The sequence below is a fragment of the Bacillus rossius genome (genome assembly GCF_032445375.1).
Source record: "Bacillus rossius redtenbacheri isolate Brsri chromosome 4 unlocalized genomic scaffold, Brsri_v3 Brsri_v3_scf4_1, whole genome shotgun sequence".
In the NCBI taxonomy this organism is placed as follows: domain Eukaryota; kingdom Metazoa; phylum Arthropoda; class Insecta; order Phasmatodea; family Bacillidae; genus Bacillus; species Bacillus rossius.
Window position 1 is genome coordinate 11542375 of NW_026962010.1, and position 26571 is coordinate 11568945.

Sequence of the window (26571 nt, forward strand, 5' to 3'; positions counted from 1 at the left end):
TATATACTTTATTAGTATATTTCGTTTAACAAACAACAACCTGGATGATAGTTACCGTAACAAACATTGGAAAGAAATTTCTTTTGGAATCTTGTGCAATCAATAAAAGATGATTGTGTACATAAACAAAGTTTTTGCTACAGATCTGTTGGAAAAAAATACTTCATTCATGCAAGATTAAACTAGGAAGTTTGTTCAGGATTTGCAGAAAAATAAGGAAACGTTACGTTTCAAGTACGGTACAATTTTTCGCAAAAAAAAAACAACGAAATCAGCGAAGATTAGAAAAATATCCGAGAATCAAAGACGCGGCCACGTTGCCTGGATCGCCCACATAGCGACCATAACGAACACAGATTTGTGTGGCCAGTGACACCTGACATGCAGCTGGCTATATTTTGTTCGCGTAGCGAACATAGCGAACATAGCGAGCATAACGCCCTGTGTGGCCGTAGTTTTAAATAAGTATAACTTGAAAAAAAATAGAGACGTAACGGAGATTGCTAGGTCACGCGCGCACGAGGATACTGGTTTCTTTCCTTGCCTGCTGAATTGGGAGTGCTTTTATTTCCGTAGTGAAACATCTTCGCAGCCAGTATGGTAAGTCAACGGCACACAGGTTAACGAAAAGTAGCAAAGGAAATTATAGTTGAAGGTAATTGTAACGATCTAGAATAGAGTAGTGTTACTGATTTGCTATTTTGGTGCTACGTTTGTTCCAAAGGCACTTCAATGACAATTTGGCGTGGTGAGGCCTCGCGGCTGGAGATATGTCAATGGCACATCACACACGAAGTGAATATATATTTTAAATCACTTAGGTTTCACATAATCTGTACTAACATTTAGCCTCAGCCTCTGTGTATAGCTAACGGCTCTAACGCCCTCCTGGTTGCGTATGCGGCGTATCCGCATCCATGCCCATGGGGCCCCCAGCCTGGACATCCTTATAGGATATGAAGGCTGGGTTATCAAAAAATGGTTGGAGGAGAGATCCTCAAAAACTGTACTAACATTTACACTAAAAGCATCTCGAATCGCAATATGTATCATAACTATCAAGTTACTTCAGAAAACACAGAAGGCAGCCGCATAGCCTTCAGCGCCATTAGTGAGCTGACGTAGTACTAAACACTGGAAATACGTTCGGTTGAACCAAAAGCTATTAGATACATCTAAGCTAAACACAACCATGCCCAGGTCTGTGAAGTTTCGCTTCTAATGCGCTAAGCGGCCATGCACCCAGGTGTTATTTTCAAAATGGTTTTTTACAATGTTGGTATCGGTTTTTAATACGTAAGCAGTTTCCTAGAAATAGCAATAGGCTATATAAGGCATAAAACTGAAAAGAGAAAGGAAACAATAATTCGCTTGAACAATTATTTATGTACAGTTACCAACTGGCATTAATGGTTCGAGTAATAAAAAGGAGGATTTATGTTTAAGCAAAAATGATCCGTGAAAGTCATGATCTTACGAAAAGTCGATATTCATTGATTGGAAGACTTCTTAATAAACAGTAATATTAAAATTTTATATTTATTAGCAGCATGGGTCGTCGTTTTCTTTACACAGTGAACCTGCTGAAGTATTTAGAAGACGAATACAACTCTGAGACTGGTTTTGCATATCCAAGCACACACACATATGTCTACAAACACGCAGATAGAAGAACCCATGACCCACATAAAAAATAAAACATGTGCGGTAGAAGTCACGAAGCTAACTATAACTAATGTGTGTGTGGGTATGAAATGTAGGTAGGGTGTATAAAACTTAATAATGATAGAAACGTTTCACCTCACATTAACTTTTACGGTAGTCTTGAGTTCAGCGTACTGACTGCTAACTGTGGGGTAGTTAGTTCAAAGTAGGGATAGTTGGTTTTGTGATATGTCAGTTATGATGCGTGTAGAGGTTGAGTAAGCCAAACTCCGCAGCACATATTTTTCGGTGCAAAGAGGTTCTGGGTTCAAGTCCTGGTTAAGGCATGGGTGTTAATTTGTATAGGATGAATCGGTCACACAAATGTATGAAAGTGTCAAGTTGTGTGAACAACTCAATGAAGGGGAGACAATTGGCTCATTTGTGATGAGAAGTATCAATGACCCCAGCAATGAAACAAATGCGATTAGATCACTCGCCTCCTACCAATGTCCTGAAACGTGGGTACTGGTTCTCTGAACTTGATAATCCTGTTACCACCAATCCTTATACCACCAATCAGGCTTCCAATAATCCTGTTTCCAACAACCATGCTACCCCCAATCCTGCTACTACGAATACTCCTACACCCAATCCTTCTACCACCAATCCTGCTACAAAAAATCCTGCTACCACCAATCCTGTTACCACAAATTATGCTGCCGTAAATCCTGCTACCCTAATCCTTCTACCACCAATTCTGCTACCACTAATCCTAATACCACCAATCCTGCTACCAATATTCCTGCTACCTCGAATCCTGCTACTCCAATTATGCTACAACCAATCCTGCTACCACCAATCCTGCCACCACTAATTCTGCTATCATCAATCCTGCTATTACCAAAACTTTTAGTTCTCCCCATCTAAGCCCTCCAGGTGAATCCGTGGACATTTTTTTTCGTCTGAAATAAAGTAATATTTAATCAAATATATTCATCTGGTTATATTTATTGCTGTTGGAGCCATAAGTCAGAAGAAAGGTTTGAAGTTCAAAATTTTGTCATCTCCGGACAACAAATATATCTGAAAACCGTTCGAATCTTTTTTTTTTCACTTTGTCATGTCGAGTCCTCCTATTGAAGGTCTTATTACCTTATTTCTTAAATGGGGACTTGAAGGGAATAAGGGGTTATAAAATAAGGTCTCGACATTAACTTCAGTTCCACTTCATTTTACTGCTGTCTATTACAATTGTCAACGCCGTCACCCGCCAAGTTAAAATCAATAAAATGTACCTGTGTAAATGTACGCGCCTCGCTATCACACACGCGGGTCTCTTACCTCCGCTCGCGGCAGACCTCGGCGAGGCGGGAGGCGGCGGGAGACACGTGGCTTCGTCTCGGTACGGTCAACCCCGGAAAGCCCTCCTCCGGGCGAGGCTGCCGTATTTGAGGCCTTGGGTCCACGGCATCGTTCCTACCCCCTCCCCGCCCCCTTCGCTTCACGCGGCGGTGACCAGCCTCCCAGCCCCGCTGCGAAGCGCTGTCCCAGTATTTCGCGCTGATGCCGCTGTTGCGCTGGCGTAGCAACGAGGCAGGCCCGCACGTGTGCTGCATGTGTGTGGTAACAACTCGAAGCCTTCTTTTACCTGACCAGTTCTCTCCCACCTGTTTACCTTATTTCGCTTGGTCTCAACTCGCACACTTTTTTGTTTTCTTCACATTCGCAATAAATTTTTTATTTTCTTTCCGCAGTAAAAAATAGTCCACGTTACGTAACCATTTCCACTGAAGAGCAAGAAACTACGTCCACTTATGGGACCATCATTTACAGGTATAAGACAATATAATAACTCGTAAATATTTCTGGATAACATCGCATGGCTTGAAGAACTGGACCGATTATGAGTTATTCTTTTAGAGGAAATAAGGTTAACCGTCCCAGCTCCTATAATGAGACCCGTGGTAAAGAAGGGGCTGAATAAAATAAAAAAATAAAACATTTCGAAAATGAGCGAAAAAAATCGCTATAATTGTGTTATTGCAACCCATTCAACGCACAAAAGATCGTAACGTGCTGTTAGTGATATTTCAAGCACTTAAAGAGCTACCTGGAATCCTAGCCGAGGTCCGAGAAATTTTTCCATGTTTGTTATTTTTAGATGTCATTAAGTAATTTTTATTAAATCGTTTCCCAAAGAAACCCGTGCTGTTCATTGAAATATAAGTGTATTAGATATAGATTACGGGAACGTTTTTGTAGGTATATTTTTCTATGCTTGAAAAAAATGACTATAGAAACACTACAAAATATTTTTCTTTTATAGCGATTTTCTTTTCTTTGAAATTCACCGTACGGTTTTTGATTGAAAGCGATATTGCAGAAAGTGTCTGATGTGTTCTATGTAAGTCATAAAGATACCTGTTCTGTCACACGACAGAGACTCTAGGCATGGAACTGAGATGCCACATGTTTGAAACGAATGCTTTTACCGATAATTTTGGAATGAAATCTTTCTTTATTTTTCGCACGGGAAGAAAATAAGCTCATGCTCAGTGTTTGATAACGACATTCTAGACATATCGGTTTTTTGCGTAAATGATCCGAAGATCTCAAGAAGGAGACCTTAGTTAAATTCCATCCTCGAAACAAGGAAAATGTACCTTCGGTAGTGATTGGTGAATTGTCCATAATGGCAGTCAAAAACGTACACGACACTTCCGAAGTTAGTGCTTTTAACTTACCATTATTAAAACTTTTTCTTGGCTTCTGAATTCGCTCTTGAAGATAGCTGCAGCAAGGTGTGTCGGAACGTCGCGTCGGGCACACATAATTTCCACAGACGGGGCCTCAATTCTAAAGCGAAGAAGTACTTAGTTATTCTGGCCACAAAATCCTATGATTTAGATTTTCATTAGTGATGTTTATTTTGATGATACGATTTTTCGTGGGTTCGGGATGTTACTACCCGTCATTACCAGCCGGTAAATGGCTACTTACTGATTTGTAGAATGTTATAAATAAACTGTCTTACGATTCTTAATGATTGAAGGTTCACCAATAGTTAGTTTTTTATGGTTCAATTTAACCAGTTTAGGGTACGTACTTAAAAGACACTGCTTAGACAGAACATAAAATATGTTAGGAAAGACCAACTCATATCATTAAAGTGACCAGGTGAAGTAATCTCGAATAGCTATTGTGAGTGTGAGTGAGAAAAATGAAATTATCAGAATGGAATCTCAATGTCTCAGTATGTACGCATGTACGTGTGGTTACTGTCGTTCAAGGAAGGGATAAGATAGTTTGTGTGCCAGCTAGGTCTTTAAAAAGAGTTTTCTTTGAAAATAATTAAATATTTTTAACGCTTATCCATGAAATTTAGTTTGTAGAGTTAACTGATGCTAAGCGTTACGCTGACGTGAAGATGGTCGAACCTTCGATTCGCAGCACTGGAATATTCTAATGCATTGCCTCTGAGTCAACATCCAAGATGCACTTGAGATCATTGTAGCCTTGCAAGTCATCTACAATGTAACTATTTCTACATATTATCTTTGAAAGATTTGTGCAATGGGAGTGCATGACTTAATGTAAGCTTTTGGACACACGCCATTGCTAAGCACATGCATGACTGTAGTTGTAGTATGTCTGTACTGAGCTGAGATTATTTGTTCTGATGAGAAATCTATTGCGGTTGAACACAATCATATAAAAAAGGAACTCATAGCCAATGATTACCATGTCAACACCATCAAACAGCATATGAAATCCAACAAAACACTCAAATCCACAGAAACCGAGAAACCGGCAGGAACACTAGTCATTCCGTATGTTCAAGGGCTTTCAGAAAAAATAAGACGCCTGGGAAACAAATATGGACTTAAAACAGCATTCCGTTCTAAATATACTATTAAAAGTATTGTTACCAAGGTGAAACCAGCCACAGAAAAATTACAAACCCACAACTGTGTGTATCAGATCCCCTGTGAATGTGGCCACGTGTACGTAGGTGAAACTGGCAGAGCTCTATCCAGCTGAATCAAATAACACAAAAACAACTGCAAGAATGGTGAAACCCTAAATTCCAGACTTGCTGAACATACATGGGAAAATAGCCACAAAATTCTCTGGGAAGACTCCACATCACTCATACAGGAACCCCATAAAATAAAAAGGAAAATCAAAGAATCAGCCTTCATTATTAGCAATAAAAATATTTTCAGCCAGCAGAGCATTGAATTAAAAAATATGTGGATCCATTTGATTAAGAGAGAAACATCCCTGCAGCACAAAACAATAGCCAATCAATCCGCTTTTACTCCATGGTGCACAGCCAATGGGGAGACAGCTTGTCTGCCATTGGCTGAGCAAGATGTAGTCCATTCTCTGATAAATACCCTCATTTTTGCAGCCCATCGCTCCAGCAGCTAAAGCAGAATATAACCGACTAAATAACCTAGTAAAACGTAAACTCACACAGGAAAAAATAAACCAATTTGGAAATTTAATTAATGAAGTAGCCACAAAACCACAGGAAATGTGGAAGCTAACTCGCAGACTCCGCGGCAAAAATAAATTCATTTCAACCCCAGCTATAATAACAGAAAATGGGGCCAAATACACAGGCGAAGATAAAACAAACGCAGTTGCAGACATCTTAGAAAAACAATTCTCCACGAACACTGGCGTAAATAATATAAATGTTACCCTAACAACAACGCAGGCGGTAAACAACTATTTACAACTAGGCACACTAACTGGAGCCCGAGCCTATTACCGTAAGATAACTTTTTAAATTAATTAAAAGCAGCCCAAACAATAAAGCCGGCGGAACTGACGCAATAAACTACGAAACTCTGAAAAAAAAACTCCCCTTAGAAGCACTTGAATACTTATTAGCAATATTCAATGCCATTCTCACGCACAAAATCTACCCAGACTCCTGGAAACTAGCTCAAGTAATTACAATACCTAAACCAGGAAAGAACCCGGGAATCCCAAAAAACAGACGCTCTATCCGCCTGCTTAACAGAATGAGTAAAATTTTCGAAAAAGCTTTCCTCTCACGCCTTAAAAAACACGCAGACGAACACAACATAATTCCTGATATTCAGTTTGGTTTCAGGGACGGACACTCCACAGTTCATCTATTAACTAAGACTGTAGAAGACGTCACCGACGGCTTTAACAACTCAACGAAAGACTACACAGCTATGACCATGCTCGATGCGGAAAAGGCTTTCGATAAAGTATGGATCCCAGGATTAATACAAAAATTAATAACATTTAATTTTCCAGACACATACATCTACCTGGCAGCCCACTACTTATGGCGCCGTAATTTTTATGTTGCTCTGGATGGGGCAAAATCGACCATTCGGGAACTTACAGCTGGAGTTCCCCAGGGTTCACCTCTCTCCCCGTTTTTCTATAATATTTATACAGCCGACATCCCGCATGCAAACGCCCAGGTGCAAATTTACTGGGATGATACAGCAATAATCAAACAATCCAGCAACCTTGTGGCCAACCCCCCTTATACCGGGGTAGTTGCACACGTCCGCACTCGCCACGCCAGTCCCGTATACGCGTCACCACTGCCATGCTGATATTGAAAGTGTAGTAAAATTAAATTCAACAGACGCCCATGGACTGGTGTAACATTTGGCCAGTGCGCAAAATAAATCATTAGCATGCTAAATTTACCGACAGTCCTGCATAACCTATTGTGATAGTTATATTAATGAATTACCAAAAATAAGATGCTCAAAATTAAGTACTGTAAAAGGGTAAAGGGATCTAAAAGGTTAATTCGAGATATCATTTAAATTGCTATAATTGAATTCAACGCATGTAGCGACATTTGTATACAGACATTTGTATACTTAATTATATTCCAAAGTCCCACACAGTCTATTACGGAGGAGGGGGGGGGGGGGAACGAAATAGTGACGTCCTTCAGTCTACATAAATTCAACCAGCAATTCCCGTCGCCGCACTCTGTCTTTCAAACACGTCTTCCATAAGTCATACCAGCCGGGCAAAAAAGTACAAAATCCAGTTCTCGCACTTACTTGTTACTGAATCATACCTCTGTAGTTGGTGACTGCCGGGGTCGGGTGTAAACCCCACTCACTTTTTAGCGCCTCTTGCATCGCGCTGTATCGGTGGCCCGTGCACTAGGCCCCCAAATATCGCGTTCTCGTATACCACCACTTATGTTGCTTCGCCCAAGGTGCCGTGGCGTTACCGTCATATTCAATCTTATTCACGTAACGTAACACCAGTTACTCATCGCTGGGATGCAAATTCTACTATCCACCGAGTAGTTCCGCGGCCGGCGGTCAAACACACACTCCGCTGCAAACAGCTGGCCGTCGCCTCCCCTTGTCACGTCAGCTGACGTCACCCCCCTCCTCTACTACCACCCCTCACTCCGCTAGATCGTTCTGGTTATTTCTTGCAAGTCCCACTCCAGAATAAGGGTACTTAACGTAAAATAAAAAAAGTATACGATTAAAAAGTTACAATAAATAAATAATAACATACACCATTAAATAATATAAACACATAAATAATGTTATTTAAAAAATTAACTCATCTTAAAATAAACTTTACGCAAAATAAAGGTAATAGTAATAACCAAGACGACTGAGGCCACCACAAGTGGCCTCAACCTAAGATATGCCACGACATGTGTACAGCGCCAGTTAACTATCTTAGAACAGTACTATACGCGATGGAGAATTAAAATAAATGCAGCAAAATCAGCGACTCTAATTCTTACAAAACGCAGAGGCACGCCTGACAGGGAACTTGAAATGTTCCAACAACGTATCCCAAATGTCACCGAAGCCAAATATTTAGGCATAACAATGGACAGAGCTTTGCTGTGGCATAAACACAAAGAGACCATCTAAAATCTCAACCGGAAACTTAACTAAGCTCTACCCCATGCTTAAAGCCCCTAACATACCAAGCCGGAAAAAACTAGAACTATACACGCAAATCGTACGCCCCCAGCTCCTATATGGGTGCGAGGTATTGAGCTATGCTGCAAACCACTATATTCAAAGACTGCAAGTTATTCAAAATAAATTTCTACGAGCTATATTAAATTGCACACATTACACTAGCATCGAAGCTATGCAAAATGCTCTAAAAATCCCGTACATCAAGGAAATTATTTCAAAGAAAAATAAACAACTATACAACGATTTAACAGCCCATGAAAACACATTAATGAATTTAATTGCGATTGATGACCCGTCCGAGCAACGAAAACACAAGAAGCCTAGGCTTGCTTAACCCTATGAAATGGAAAGCGACATCGATTTTATTAAGAAATTCCGTATCCAGTAGCAACTTAAATACTTAAAATTCGAATAATAATTCAAAATGGTCCGAAGCACGCAGGAGTAGGTTTGGCTCCCGGGAGTTCACTGCCTGTTGTGTTAGGGCTGACTCCCGATGTCTGAAGGGCAATGCCCGCCTGGCAGGCTTCACCTCCAGCGCCGGTGGCGTATCGGTAAGGCATCGGATTTTGAATTATAAAGTCGAAAATTTATCAATATTACCAACAAATCCACCAATAACTCAAAATTAAATTTTCCCTTCCCCGGGGATACAACTCTACGTACGCGCACACACCTTTCTCGCACCCTGTCAAGGCAGGGCCATGCAGGAAAACAGGTAGGGGGTTTCTCGCCTCAAACTCCCACTGGGGATCCAGGCCGAGAGGCATGCATGCCTGTCAGGGCAGGGCTCTGGGGGCATGTATAGTTAGTTTAGGATAAAAAAACAACAAAAATAAGATCAAAACAAGTACAAAATAGGAAATCAAATAAAAATAATAAAAATTATGTATTAAAATTTTTTTCAGACGAGGGCTTTCCTGCCTGAACTTACAACCGAACGGCCTTCATAGGCAAATTGAGTATCAATAATTAACATAATTTTCCTATGATTCAGATTATTTTTGACAACAGCCTGGGGCTATCCTCCGCATCAACTGGCTTAGCCTGTTTTTGACTGAACTATTAAGGAACGCAATGGTTCAGTCCCTAAGGCGGCCAGTGGAGTAATAACCCATGTAAATTCTTTTTTACGTTCACAAACACAACCACACGATTATATACCTGAGCGAGTGTTGGCCTGAACTTCCTGTTACATGCACATATGAGCTGACTACTCATGCATGTTCTGTGTTCCCAGGGGTTATTAGGAGCGGCTCGCACAGCTTTACACTACACGCCACACCCGAGTTTAACTAGGTCACTTGAAATTACAGCACACAGACAATCCTCTAATGCACACCAACACGACATTACATCACGCCAGTTAGCCGATCTATCTGGTGGGGAGCTTCACTCCCCCGCCGATGACCAGTACACGTAACTTTTTATAGCATTACACCACCTACCAGCGCACACACAGGCCCGTGTGCCAAACTTATCCAAGACACGCGCCCCACCCGTTGATCCAAGTGATTTACAAAAGTGTGGGGTGCAACTGAATTTACACCCACTAAGCGAGTTATAGAAACTTCGGTTTCTGGTTTCGCACACACTAACTGCCCCGGATGGCAATATGATGGATCGGCGGCAGCCCATCGCACCTGTGTTTTCGTAACATGTGCGTCTCTGCCTGAGGACGGGAGCAGATAGCAGTTCCCAAAACGTCGCTTGTTTCTGTTTTGGAAAACTATTGTGTTTGTTTCGTCTTTTCGTTTTGTCGTATTTTTGTCTCGTTTCAACTGTTGTGCTGAATTTTTTTGAGTTCATTATTTTTGTGCTGTCATCATTTGTGGTTTTTTTTGTTCTCTTGGTTCATTTTTTTTTGTTTTTCTTTGTTTTTTGACCATATTCCTGTTATGGAATATTATGTTGTGTTTATATCCTATTGACAACAGCATTTTTTTGCTTAATTTGTGTTTTTGTCTTTTGGGTATTTTTTTTAGTTTTCTTTCTGCATATCGTGTGATGTTAACGTTTACCTTCACTTTACAATCTTTCAAGCTGTGTGAATGTCCCACCTATTTTTTTCCTAATTTTAACGTAAACCCGTTTCAAAGCAGTCTTTTATGACGCAAGGTTGCTCGAAGGACGGCTTTCAAACTAGAAGCACCAACATATTGCAAAAAAATAAGCTCTGTCTTGGAATCCAAACCCAGAACTAGTCGCATCGAAGTTAGGGCTCCAACCAACTACGCTATGCAAAGAAAGCCAATTAAAACTTAAGGTGAATTATAGGTTTTTGTGTTTTTGCATTGACACACACACACACACCTCGAAGGCATAAGACTTTATGTCCACTTTTGGGCAAAATATACTTTTAACAGAAAACTTGACCACCATTTGACGTTCTTTCTATAGGAATACCACATTAAGATCTACGATATGTCAAAAATTCACATATTTAGATTAGAAAATAGTTGAGTATCTAAGTGAAGTATGCTCTGATGAAAAATATGGTCTTCGTGACATAGTGTCTTATGCCTTCGAGGTTGAGATATATATTATATGCTTAGAACCTTCTGAGAGCGACTTGAACACAGCGTCACTTGCCTGTCCACTCTGTACTCAGCGACTTTGAGCCGTAATGGTGACCAGGCATGTTTCATCGCAAGTCCGGCAATCTTGCTGCATTGCCGCGATCAAAATATAAATGTATGTTTGGTTATTCATAACACACGTTTAGGTTTCGTCATACTTTCTGTCAGACAAGTTTGAATTTCATAACGTTGCTATTTGGTTTTTATTTAAATTATTTGGGTTTTACGACTCATTTAAAGGTAGGTAATTAGAGGCAGACAATCAACATGCAAGACAGGAACAGTGGATAATGATTTGTCCATGATATTCACTGTGAAAATTATGTCAATAAAACTGGTATGATCTTGTGAAAATACAGATATTTGTACATTTTAACACTTACATGAAAGCAACTGCATCGCTATAAAAAAACGTTCGCAGTATTATCGGGTTAGGATTCTTGCCAGGGCATTTATGGTTTTGTGTTGTCCCAGTACCTACCTTAGTTAAAGTTATTTGTAAACCGTTCCCTGAATAGCGCCCAAAATTAACTGCGCCAATTAATATGTATAATTAAACTAAATAAATAAATTTAAATTATTGAATAAAAGATTATATTCTCCATGGTTTAAAAAATGTATGCTTGTTTAAACATTAATAAAAATGTAATGTTATGCGCTAATTTCTGTAAGCGCGACGTGAAATCGTCAGTATTTTTTTAAAAAAAAGCATTCCGTTAATGTGAATTGACAATATAAATTCATTGTAAAATTTCATAAATATTTTTATTGTAGTATTATAAACTAGTGCTTGGCGACTGATATAAACAATATTAAAATTCTTTTATTCTGTATATGAACAGGAACCACTTGGAGTGATTTTGGAAAATCACAAAAAAAAAAAAAAAAAAAACACACAATCAGAAGTTACGGGCAGGGATTTGAACCAGTACCTTCCGATTTGAAGTGCAAACTTTATCCAGTTCAAATTGAGATCGTGTTTTAGTCCCAAAAGTTTTAAATTATGGATAAGTTTTATTTCATCACACGTTTTGCAAAAAAAAAAAAAAAAAAAAAAACACGTCATAGGTGTTTATAAAAAACAGATACGATCGGCGAACTAAATTTTGAAAAGTTATTACCGTGCATCCTAGGACTGTGACCTTCAATCTGTTTCGAACTTGGTAGCAACAGGTTTTTCTTGTTTAATTTTTTTGGAGGACATTACGTTTCAAGCCTCGTAGCCTGAAGATAATACCAATTATTCTAGTGATGAATTCAATTCACTGTGATGTGATTCCAAGAAAATAAACTAGGAAGAATTTCAACGTCAAGGCATGAAAATAGGCAGCTCTAGAGGTAAACTACTTGATGATGAACCCTTGATATTCGTGTCCGAGCACTGTGAGACCAGGTGAACCCCGCGGTTCTGGAAGCAACAAAGCCCCTCGAAATTTAATTGAAAAATGTTCTGCAGTGGTTTATATTTGCCTCTCGCATAGCGAAACGCCAAGAAAACACAAAAAAAAAAAAAACATGACCTGAACCCGAGAAGAAAATTATGCGGAAGAGAAAAACGGTCACATGGCCGGATATCGAATCCTGACCTTTGGCTCACGAAGGAGAAGCTCTAAGCACTAATTTTTGTCTCACGAGCCAGGATTTCTGAGCACGTAAGCTTGAACTTGAATACTTATCTTTGACTCACGAGCCAGAAACTATAAGCACGTATCTTTGGCTCCTGAGCCAGAATCCTGTGCACTTATCTTTGGCTCCTAAGCCAGAAGCTCTGCGTATCGTTGGCTCTCAAGGCAGAATCATTGAGAACGTATCATTGGCTTTTGAGCTAGACGCACTGAGCACATATCTTTCGCTTCTGAGCCAGAAGTTTTGAGCACGCTTCTTTTGCCATATTCAATTAAGTATATTAATACGTGATTTTTTTTTAATGATTTATAGTTTAATAATGACAGAATTTCAATAGGGGGGCCAAGATGGCCAACAAGATGGCGGATGCTATTTCTTCATGGTAATAAATATTACTGAACGGTTCAAAATAAACTAATATGGTTGCAGCAATCTCTAGCGGACGATATGTGTACTATGAGACCCCAGTGATAAAAGTAGAAAGTATTGAAAGAATATGCCGGCTCGGCTTCATTAATATTATTCCTTTGTATTAAAAAAAAATACTATTTCGAATATGAATTTTTATATATACGTTATTTAACTCTCAGTCTGGTAAATGCCATGATGGCCTTGTGGTCAAAGGAGTATGTTTTTCATTACAGAGGTCCGAGCTGTCATTGTTGGAATCACCTCGCTTCCAAAGTATTTTGTATAAAAAGTTAATTTTAATATATTTATGAGGGGTCGTAACACATGTGCATGAGACAGAGTGATCCTGGCGGACATTACATCATCCAAGATGGTGACCTCCAGCAGAACAAAAAAAAACCATGATGGCGGCTGTGACATCAAAATACAAAATGGTGTCCTCCAGAAGACGAAAACAAGATGAAGGCTTCCAGCATATGAAAACAAGATAGTGTGATGCCATCCAATATTGCTGGCATGATGTCATAATCCAAAATGGAGGACGTGACGTCATGATTAAAGATGGCGGACGTGATGTCATGATTAAAGAAGGCGGAACATTCTAAAAACAAAATAACTTAATCCAAGATGGTAGAAGTGACATCTTCCAAAATGGTCACCGAGATTATGACCAAAGGTCAAGGTCAAAGATCAAGATCGTCCAAGATGTAGTTTCTAACGCAGTTGACACCTCCACGACGACATTTCTACCTTGAACCAGGGCTCAGAGTATCTTGCCTATACCGGTCATATGATACCCAAAATTAGTTAATTTAGTTTCAATAATGATAATTTCTGCAATGCCTATGTAAACCAGAAAGCTGTGATTTTTGCAATCAGAAATGTAAGATACTTTCGTGAATTCCTCAATCAAGATGTAAATTCTGCACAAAACATGTGTGCCTGTTAGCATAATTAAATAATTTTTTTTTCAATTGGTGATTAAATATATATTTTTTTCAATTGGTGGATAAAGGGCCATGACAGAAAAACGAAGGGGGAAATAAAATTGTTTGCAACTTCAAGAGGAAGTACCCACCCAAGTCATGCTGTGGTCGGACGATTGGAGGTAGAGGTGTGTTTAGGTTTATACAATTGAAGTCAGCAAAGAAGATTGTATGATTGTATGTACTACGAAATTCATCTAAATGAGGTTTTAAGTTTTACCTGAATAATGAATAAATATTGCAATGTGTTGTATTATTGTATCTTTGAGAGGAAAAATTGTAAGTTTGTGTCGAATCTGCAGGTAAAATCGTTTGGCTGCTGTAGAAGTTTGGAATTTAAATATATCGCTAAAAATGTAAATATTTATATTTTTAAAACATGTTTATTACATTTTGAAGTTGTAAATTTTAAATTATTAATAGTTTTGTGTGTATGTTTATAGAAGGTTGTAACTTAATGTTGTATTTTCAATCGAAACTATACAGTTTATTACTATGCGTATAAGAAATCTGCAATAAATCTTGTAAGTATAAAGACTTTTTTATTTTAACATTATAATTTTTATTTATCACACGATAGAGGTTATGGCATAATATATCTTCACCATTATTAATTTTCTATTAGAAATGTTGTTATTATAACTAATATTAATAAAATGTAAGTTTAGAAGTTGCATTTTATTTCTGCAATCCGGATTGCAAATGAAAAATAACTACATCTATTCTCCTAGGTAAGTTTACCAACTTACATGATATTGGTGACTGAAGATGTAATTGAAGTCCCGTGTAAATGCTAACCTCATGTTCTTTAGCATGTTCAACTAGTTTTAATCTTGTGACTTGATTGCATGGTGAGACTGTGGCTCTCCTACTGCCAAATATGTTATTTCTTTTAAATATCAATATGAATTTTTCATCCATCTTTAAAATTTAGGTCTGTCCCTTCTGGTAGGGCAGTCGGCTCCTATAAGGGCAAACCCCATTACATCCACATAGATCCTGCCTCAGATTGGAAACTACATGTTTATTTTCATTTACACACCGTAACATTAAATGTACTTCACGAAACGTAATATATTATTATGATTAGGTACCAATTACTTACTTATTGTATTACGGACAACACAACGATGGCAGTAAGGACAAAAAATGTTCAACATATAAATATCATACAGCACAAGATTTCCGTTGAAGGAACTTAGTCAATAATTTTTTAGTTTCATCGTTGGTTCCATTTGTTCGACATCATCTGATTCAGTCTTGCTTACTGTGAATTTTTGACGTGACAACGTTTAATAAATCGATGAACGCCGGCTGCACGCACAAAAAAGGATGACTAAATGTCCCGTTACACACGTTGTCCCGTTACGCTTTGTCCCGTTACGCTCATTGTACGCTTGCACCGCCTCTATCTCTCTTCCAATCGATTGGAAAAACCATCGATTACACTTTTTCGAGGCACATTAAACTTGAAACACTCCCGTTCGTTTCCTACTTTTCCTATCATCGTCCTATCCTTAACAGAATAACACAGATTGGAAGAAGTTAAATAGCAAACATGTATAAAAGTTATAGTTAAAATAATCTCTTCGTTAAAGTAATAAACATATTTGAATTAATGAGTGCAAATAAAAGTAAATTTATCATTTAAATTGTAGATTTCATTTCACTCCTTCTTTGTATCCATACGAAATAGTGATAATTCAATAAAAATGATTCAATTTTATTCATAAAAGTATGCAATCATTTCATCAATCTTTTGTTATGACGTTGTCACGTTAAACTATCGTACGTAAACCGACTTTTCAGAGAACCACTTTTTATCTTGATATATATATATATATATATTTTTTGATTTTCAGAAATTTTTCATGACAAACAGTGCAAAACTGCAATAGCGTATGTCCAAAAAAAATGCATTTAATCTAAATTCCCCATTGCATAAATATTTCAAAGAAAGTATAACGCAATGATGTCTCAACTAACACAAAAATTGTTCCAAATTTATTTTTTTCCAGTCACATCGTGTTTGCGCACGAAATGCATCTTTATATCACTCTGGTCTGGCATGTATTGCCCCAAGAATACTTTCTGAAAAGGAATAAGTGTTAAATAATCGTTTGGCAAATGATGTAAAAATGTTTGCATGAGTTCCCATAAACGCAATTAGCATAAAGAAGTCATTGTAATAAATAATTTTATAAATTCATACCATAATAATATTGTATTCCCTGGTATTAACGTTTCATATTTGAGGTTCTCTAAATTTGTATTACATTGGTTTGTTATGTCATAAAATATACTTAAGTATAAATTATTTGTCTTAGGTATAAATCGCAAAGAAATGTAATTTTGTATAAGTTTATATATATTTGACACTTTGCAGGTATGTTAAAAAGTGTGTTCCATATGTTTTTTGTTGTATGAAAAAATTCACTGTCATTTTAATAGCGTAATACTTGTTTGTAAACCATAAAAACGCAATTATCCTTAGTTAATATGTGTAAAATTTGATTTATAATACAGCTGACAAAAATATTTGTATATATATGCATTTCAAAATAAAGTTATAAACAAATTCGTTCAAATAAAATAAGTTTCTTGTACGTTTTTTTAGTGTGTTTACAGTATTTATTGCAACAGTAAGGCCTACTAGATAAGACAATGAGTAAGTTTCTAACTTCTTTTCAAAAAGCAAACTTAATACAAAAAGGACTACAAAGATATAATAAATTTCGCCGAGTTCTTGAAAAGGGCAGCACCGCCGTGTGAAGTTCAACTCGGCGGGGGGAGGGATTGCCTCCTGATGATGACGTCACAGGGGTGCGCACAAGCATGAAGGCTTGACCCTGTACGAGCATGACAACAACATGATAGAGTGCAGAGCATCGTGGCTGGCACTAACTGTGGAGCTGCCCAAAAACCGAGACTCACCGCACGCGACAGAACCAGTTGTTTGCAGAAGTGTTACATAGCTACAGGCGCTAGTGAGCCTCATACATCGAAAATTGCGAACGTTGCATAAAATTCACAAAAATTCAGTAGTTTTAATTTTTATTTTGTTCCTTACAGATTAAATCAAATAAAAATATTACTTTCCCGAGAAGAGACATACTTCAACAATTTATTAGAACATATGTTTCAAATATGAAATATTTTGTTATGTTACTACCTCGACCTGGTTGATACTATACCCTCTCTTCCTGTAGGGTCTCGAGTGGAATCAAAGACTGTCAAATAGAGGCTCGACATTAAATTTACTGTCGGATTTCGATTACATTAGTTTCATAAGCCGAAGTCTTCACCCGTCTAGTTACTGCCTTGCTCAAATACTTAAAAGAAACCAGACGCCTCGCTATCACACCGTTTATAAGTCCTTCTTACCCTCGCTGTTTTTCTCTTGCGGTCGCGGTTCTGCGTCTCTGCCGTACTTTAAGCCTCGGTTCCGAGGCAGTGTTCGCAATCTTCGATCCTAACACGCCTCCCCCTCCCCAAAAACCCCATTTTTCGCAACTTTGACCACGCGACGAAGCACTATCTCACCGCTTTGTGCTTACGACGTCGCTACGCTGACGCCTGTGTCGCAGCGAGACCTTCTCGCCCGGTTGGGGGGGGGGGGGCTGTATTGTATCCCCTTGTAAAGGGTACCTTTCATACTTGTGGTGGCAGTAGTGCAGTAGTGTAGCAATAAACTGGAAAGGAACCCTTTCCGATTTCTTAAAATGCATATTATTTTCTGCTTTAAAATCGTGAAAGTTATCCCCTCTGGAAACATATCCCAAAATGGCTGCCAGACAAGTAATGTATCGATACAAGCACCTAGTTCCTCAGTTTCATACTAGGTAGCGCTGGTAGCGAGTGTTCACAGAATACGTTAGCAAAATAACCGCTTATGTAGCGTAACATTTTAAATTTTTTTCTCTTTTGTCTTTTGTTGTGCGTGTAAACTCTATTTCGATCAGAATATATGATCGGAGGAAAATTCTTATCCCGTGTATTGTCTGTGTTAGTGCTCCATTATTCCCTAACCTAACCTAACCTAACCAAGGGGATAACTTTTAGGATATTTTAAAGCAGAAAATAATATGTATTTGAAGAAATCGGAAAGGGTACCTTTCCAGTTTATTTTCTATTCTGTCATTGTACAGAAAATCCTGACAGGTACCCTTTCCGAGGGGATACCTTACCAGTCCATATTTGCATTAAAACTAAAACATTTTAAGAAATATGAAAGGGTACCTTTCCAGTTTCTACCCAGCTACACTACTGCACCAAAATTATTAAAGGTACCCTTTCCAAGGGGATACAATTATATCGCCCTCACCCGTATGCCACGAGAGAGTGATAAAACATGTGTTTATTTTTAATTAGAATTCCCCATTTTAGCGCCAGTCATAAAAGTAGTGAAACTTATTTTTTCTTTAAAGTGAACAGTCATTAAAACAATATTAATACGAGTTTTCGTAATATAAGTTTTTTTTTTAACATTACAACAAATGCAAACTCTAAGATATTCTGACTGCTTAAACATAATTACAAGGATAAGCAAACATTTTAAATACGACAAATTAAAGTGTAAATGCTTGCTTCTTAGTGTTCAATTTTTTTTAATTAATGCTAACTTGGATTTAACATTCTGTTTATTGGTTAGGCTCCAGAAATATTAAATTTATAATGACATTAGAAATTCAATATGTTTAAGAGGATACACATATGAAAAGTGTTTAACATTAATTTGGTTCTCATAATCGATTGATTATAATTTTTAATGTATATGTGTATATTTATGTGTAGGCTATGTATTAATTCGGATTTATCGTAAAATTCAAGTAAATCTCAACGAATTTTTATGGTGAAATTTATTAAATAAATATTTTTTTTCTCTTTCTTGGTGGCAAAGTTAAGACGATACACCTTTTCGTACAATTAACTGCATTAAATGTTCCTACACATTAACATTACACATTAAAAAATAAAATAATAACGCATAAAAAAATTCTTAGTAAAATAATACCATAACTAAAATAAAAACTTGAAAGTTAACTAAATATACAAAGATAACAGATAAACTAAAAACTAATTCATATGTAACTCGAAATTAAGCATATGCATACGCCTGCTGGAATGTAATTAAATGTTAAAAGTGACTTGTTGCAAATGTGAGATATGAGCAATATTAGATAGTAGTTCATTAATACCGTTCACTCACACATTCACACACACATTCATACAGTAGAGAAGCCGTAAAGTGATAATGCTAAGTAGGTGTTCCACAGATGCTTCTTCAGCCTGCGTTTGAAGGTAGCTACAGGTTATTAGATTGTCTTGTCACCAGGTCCAGTTCGTTCTAGAGCCTGCTGCTCGTAGCTGCAAAAAATCCGGATAAACATTTGGACGAATGTACGGGGATTGCCAGCATAGATTTGCCTGTGGGTCGTGTTTCGTGGCTGAGGTAGCTGTGTAGGTCATTTTAATTGGCCGACTGTTAGCAAGGCGAACCCACTTGCAGTGATTATAAGCAATAATCAGTTAGTGCATATTACGCCTTTGTGTGAGTTTGAATAATTGAATCTGCTGATACTACTGAGTTAGAAAATCTCGTGAATTAAGGTTAAAAATAAATCTTTCACAGCAGTTTTGGAGCTTTCGAAGCTTCTTTGCCAGTACATCTAAGTAATCAAAGTGAGGGATAAGGAATTTTATATAATTCTGAATTTCATACTGTGACATTTGAGACCAAACAGTGATGGCATTGTGCGTGTGTTTAAACAGCAAGACAACCAATATTCTGCCGTAAAAAAAAAACCGAAACCATGTTAACGCGTGTACATAACATAGTGAACATGTAGGCTAAAACTACCATTTTTATTACAATATCACTCCATACTTGGCTGAGGTTTCACGCCTGCAGTTAAATAAAAATAAAAATTGTTTGCATATATATGTCTATATATGTATGTATATATATATATACACACATTTCCGATGTAGTCAAATCACTAACCCCTAACCCCTTAATAATTATCCTTATGAAAAAATACTCTTTCACAAAAAAAATTAATTTTTACTGCAACACTTTTACCGTTCAGATTTATGGGTTTTAGGCATGGCTACCTTTTTTGACCTTTTATATACATAGCAAAAATAACACCAGTTAAATTATTTTCATTAAATTTTTTTTTGAGAGCTCTGTTTAGAGCATAGTTTTTTAAAATTTTTTCTTCAATAACATTTCCAATACGTATCAATATTGTATCCTTGACCTTAGTTACATATATCTGCTATAAACATGCATTTTTAGTTCGTGTTTTTATGTCATTGAAATTATTTTAAATAAAATAAATAAAGTCAAATGTTTGGTTTGCGAACACACGTTTCCATACATTATCGTCATTATACGTTTATCCCTATCTATACTAATATTAAAAATGCGAAAGTAACTCTGTCTGTCTGTCTGTATGTCTGTTTGTTACCTTTTCCCGGCTGAACGGCTGAACGGATCGTTATGAAATTTGGCAAGGAGATAGATTATATCCTGGGGATGAACATAGGCTATCTTTAGTCTAAAAAAAATCTTTAAACGGTTTAAAAAATATATCTTAATTTCATGTAATGTGTGTCACAGATATACAAACTGTTAGTGTCATTCCTCTATGCCTGCCGAGCAAAAGCTTTCAAGCCATTACGTTACGTTTTTCTATTGTTAGGAACTAAGTAGAGAGTAAGAAAAAAATAAAGATCTTGACAGTTTGTAGTGTCGCCATATTTGTTTCAATTTTCAATACCGTTTTTGTATATTACAATTTAAATTGCAGAAAAAAAATCATGTTTCATAAACACATAAATAGTGAGTGTGTGTCATTTCTCTATGTCCACGAGGTCTCGCCGCGTCAATTTTATCCTTGGGGCGAACCCGTCCGCTTACTTAAATAAACAGCTTTTATCGTTGAATGATTTCATGATTTATTTCATGAAAATCTGCTCTCATAAAAAAGTTAGTTTTATAGACATTCAATATGTGTCTCGCTCTCTCTGAAGATCAATCTATGAATCGTTACAAATTTATTTCCTTTATTTTTTTAGTTTGATTTGATACAATATTATTTCACTAAAAATCATTTCTACCCCTTCCTATTTTCATTTCCACATTACGAAGTTTCACTTCTTCCGTGCGGAGGGACTCCACGCAATATTTTTGCATGCAATTAAAAACTATTTTTTAATGATGCCAAAGAAGTATAACTTCTCATGCGCGTACCTAAGTACACGCACCAATTTTTTTAATTTAATTTCTTATATATATATATGTTTTTTTACCTACCTAGGGCACTCATAATTCTTTTAAATTTCACGTGTAGGTATGCTTTCAATGTCATTCGAGTTGTACAATTTTTTTTTGTCAAATTGGTCATTATTTATAGTTTGTTTCATTTTGGAAACATACGTATTTTAGGTATTATGACAAATAAAAAAATTAGTTTCACTAACATTCTTAGGTTTTTATTGTGTGGATAGTTTCAAGTTTAATATATTCTAGGTATATAAATTCTTAAACTTATAAATTTCTTCGAAATTTATTGATAGGTTTGGTAGGGCCTACTTATTTTTTCTATTGTCAATATTGTTATATTTTTTTACAGTACCTACTTATTTGCAAAGAGATTGGTTTAGTGTTTATAATTTATCTGCTGAGCGTCAAGAGTCTTAGGGCTACTGAGACCGAAGACCAGAAATATTTATCAATTATGTAAAGTATTGTTGGAAAATTTGAATTTTACTATTTCAGGTAGGTTGATGTTTTTTATTAATTAGAATAGTTACGTGTAATTGCATCTTCTTTTATTTCATATTAAACATTATGTTTGGTTGAGTGTGAGATAATTTTATTTATGTATGTTTAAATTTCATTAATTTATATATATATATATATATATATATATATATATATATATATATATGTATTCTTACCTACCTACTTCTATTAAATTTCAGGTGGATGTTAACATTGTCATTCCAGTTAAATAATTTTTTTTGTCAAATTAGTTGTTATTTATACTTTTTGTTACATTTTGTTTATGTTTTTTTTAATTATTAATTCAAAGATTTGTGGTGTGTACAGGGAGTGATATCTCTATTAATTTCTATACTCCTTTGGATAAGCGGAATATGGCCACCACAGTTTTACATATAAACAAATCCTACAAATGTTTTAAATATTATGACAAATAAAAAATAGTTTCACAAACATCCTTAGTTTTTTTTGGTGTGTATAGTTTGAAGTTTAATATTATGTATGTACGTAAATTCTTAAACATAGAGTTATTTATTAATTTATTTAGAAAATTATTCTTAGGTAGGTAATAAGTTTTTCTATTTGTCAATATTGTTATTATGGTAGATAGGAGTACAGTAAATGCCTACATTCTTATATTCCTTTATATCTCTTTCGATTTGGAGTGTTTCCGTGCCATTCGGGGTCCTCAAAATCACCCCCCCTCCCCCCAGGTGGTTAAAGCCCCAAAATTTCGAAAGTTTAAAAATATTTAAAAATCTTTCTCTTTCGATTTTAAGTGTTTTCGAGCCATTCAGGGTCCTCGAACCCCCCGCCACCCTCTGGGAAAAAGCCCCAAAATTTCGATAATTTTAGGAATTTCAAATATCATTTGTTTCGAGATGGAGTGTTCCGAAACATTCCAGGTCCTTTACCTCCACCCCCCATCCCCTTTTCCAAAAACGTGAAAGCCACAAAATTTCGAAAAATTGGAGGAAATTGTATTAAAATTAAGTCATTACGAACTAAAGTGTCCGGGGCATGGTGGAACTTTTACCCAAAGTTGACTTCCCACCCAATTTTGAGGGAGAGGGGAGTGCAAAACCCCAAAATTACGAAAAATTTCTTAATTTTAAGTATACTTTTTTACTATTTGGAGTGTTTCCGGGCCATTCGGGGTCCTCAAACTACCCTCCCCCCACAAGGAATCAAAGACCCAATTATAAAAAATTTTCCCAAAATTTGGAAAACCTATTCTCTTTCGATTTGGAGTGTTTTGTTTACGAGCCATTCGGGGTCCTCAACATCAACCTCCCCCCCCCCCTTCTCTGGGGTCAAAGCCCCAAAATTTAGAGAATTTCAGGTATTTCAAATATCATTTCTTTCGAGATGGAGTTGTTCCAAACCATTCGAGGTCCTGAACAACCACATTCCACAAAAGTGAAAGCCCCAAAATTTCGAAATATAAGAATATATATAATTGGATGTTGGCATGTATGACGTCGATAAACTCTTACACCGTTTGACCAATCGCCATGAAAGTTGGCTCATCGAAGTGTTTTTATCATGAAGAACGTTTTTATGCTATCCATTTTTTTTGTAACTCGCCGCTAGATGGCGCTGTAGCGCATCAACTTCTAAACCTTTCAACCGATCGCCATGGGTAAACAGAAAATCATAGGTCACAGATACACAAACAGTAATTATGTGTCATTTCTTAATGTCCAACACACTGGACATATCGCTATCCAATTTGCTGTAACTCACGGAAAATATATCACCCGGTGTTCAGCCTGGGCAAAGCCGGGTACTGCAGCTAGTAATATTATAAATGTGAAAGTTTGGATGGATGAATGGATGTTTGTAACTCAATCATGCCAGAACTGCTGATCGGATCTGGATGAAATTTGGCCTACAGCGAGCTCATTTCCTGGATTAACACATAGAACACATATTAATACGAAATTACATCCCCAAGGGAGTGAAAAAGTGATAATTTAATTTTATAACAGAAAAAAATCATAGGTCATAGACATACAAATAGTGAGTGAGTGTCATTTCTCTATGTCTGTCACACGATCATACAAATCGTAAGGTCTGGAAAATTAATATTTTTCTCCTTGGTGAGACTAGCCCGCTTAGTGGCGCTCGGAAAATAAAGGCGCTAATACCAGTTTTGTTCTTAACTTCGTCAATAGATAGAGTTGCCTTGAATTATAAACGCACCATATTTTGATGCGTTTGTCATGTCTTTAATTTTTGTTTGTTTGTGCCGTATGCGTTCCTATACCATTCATCCGATTGCGATGAAATTTTGGTGAGTTGTTATGCGCATGCCCGTGAAGGTTTCTGAGACGGTATAACTATTTTTCCATAGTTGGAGCACGAATCGTTTAAAAAAAAGTGTTTATTTCATATTATATAGCGGCACTTCGTCTGTTTTTGTTGTATAAGTGCGCACGCATGACAAAATTTATTTAAATATAAAAGAGAGACAGAGATAGTTATATATATAGAGTGAGATAGAGAGAGACAGAGAGATAAGTTGAGATAGAGTGAGGTATAGAGAATTAAATGGGTTAGATAAAGAGAAATATAGATGTATAGAGCTATATAGAGATTTATATATAAAAGAGATAGAGATGGTGGGAGCTATATATGTATATATGTAGATATAAAGAGATAAATAGAGATAGAGAGATACATAGATATATATATATAGATGCAGATAGAGATAAATATATATTTAGAGAGATGGATAGATGATTTGTATATGTGTAACTACTTCAAACATATTACAAATCAAAACGGAATGAGGCATTGCAATGAATGTATGCCGAGAATTAGCTAGATAATGGAATCTTTTGAATATTAGTAATCTCTTATTTTTCAGCTTTTTTTTCTATAGTGCTTTATAGAGTCTAGATTACATACAGACCACCAATTTTTAGATATATACAGGTAAATACCTATACACTGGCAGAAAAACGTCTGTCGGGATCTGAAAGTGATATAAATTATTTGGCACACTTGACATTAAAATTAAGAAGACAATATTAACTACATCTGATTTCGAAAAAGGTCCCCTTCACCCTGTGTTCAGCCTGGGCAACGCCGGGTATTGCAGCTAGTTGGCCTATATGGCCCTATTACAATAATTTGTGTCACCCATTGAACGGATAGAAATTTGTGATTAAAAATGATACTAAACTTGTGTATTAAAAAAAAAGAGTAAGTTCGGATTTAGGGTTACATTCCATATTTCAAGCACTTAGCAGACAAAAAATTATGGAAATTTAGTGTGGTTCTGAAGAACTGATTTATATCGTGGGCTTAGTGGAAAAAGTTGGTAAGACCAATTTTTTGTGAAAATGAGTTTTCACAGATGAAGTTGTAAGGGCAATATCTTCGCCAAGAAAACGTTTGGAAGTCCAAATAATGAATGATTGTGGACGTTTTCTTCTAGATTTATTTCGGCAAGTCCATTATAACGCTATTATAGGCAAGCAAAACTTGGTAAGTGAACTAACATAACAGTCTTTTCCCAGAAATTGGACTTACCGACTTTTTCCACTAAGCCCACGATATGTTCGTTGAGGTTGTTTTGTAATTTGCTCTCACAAATGCCTTCCGATTATCGACTGGTCTCTAGCGATAGCACTTGACACACGCCAAACTTCGAATATGGAAAAAAAAAAAAAAAAAATGATAACGTAGGTACGCACAGGATGCGCGCGAAGTCCCGTTGAGAGGATACGAGGTTGGTTGGCGAGCGGATGATGTCGATGATGTCACGAGAGGGGGGGAGTGTTGGTCCCAATGATATCGTACTCACCGCAGCTAAAGCCGACCGCAATTTCCAACCGCCGCAGAACGACTGGCTCCCTAGACCTCTGGGCCGGCCGGCTATACGCCGCTGGTAAAAGGCTTCCAGGAGGGTGGAAGGGAGAGGTCTCCAGACTTGTGCACCCGCGTCACTGCTGTCGGTGTGGGGTGGTGGGGGGGAGGCGGCCCGGAGCTCATGTGATACCTCCTCGAGCTAGGCCGTGCCTGATGACGCACGTAGAGCAGGTTCGCCCGTCCCCCACGCACGCACACACCCCACCGCCCATTATCCGCGGTCACTTGACGGCGGCTCGACACGACCTCCGACTGCTGCAAGTCCTTCCAGAGAGCTGGAGCAAGCGGAGTACACGCACTTGTTATATAATCAAACCCACTTGAAAATCATTCATTGTTCTAAAAAGGTAGAAAACAATCAGGATCATTCATTATGTCATCTGACTCCCTTGCTAGCTTATTACATTATTTTCAAACTTAATTTTTTTTAAAAATATTTAAATTTGAAATTTTAACTACGTCACAATTTTTTTACCGCTAATTATGTAAACAAAACAAATTAATAATTTACTTATATGCATTTTGATAAATACTTTTCTTGGACATGATAAACTTGTTTTTAATTTTTCTCAAATGATTAAAGAAATTATTAACTTTAGGTTATATAAATTTTTAAAAAGATTTTTGTTCTTTACCTTCACATATGTAGATATTTGCATACTTTTTTTTTAAAA

At 36.9% G+C, this 26571-nt stretch overlaps 1 protein-coding gene across 1 annotated transcript in view; it reads right to left on the bottom strand.

Moving 5' to 3' along the window:
* LOC134541570 (methyl farnesoate epoxidase-like) overlaps window positions 1-25883 on the bottom strand; it is a 60893-nt gene extending 35010 nt beyond the window's left edge. Inside the window, exon 1 of the mRNA XM_063385085.1 lies at window positions 25833-25883. The gene's annotated coding sequence lies outside the window, so the exon portion shown is untranslated. The remainder of the gene's footprint in view (window positions 1-25832) is intronic.
* Window positions 25884-26571: the final 688 nt, after the last annotated feature.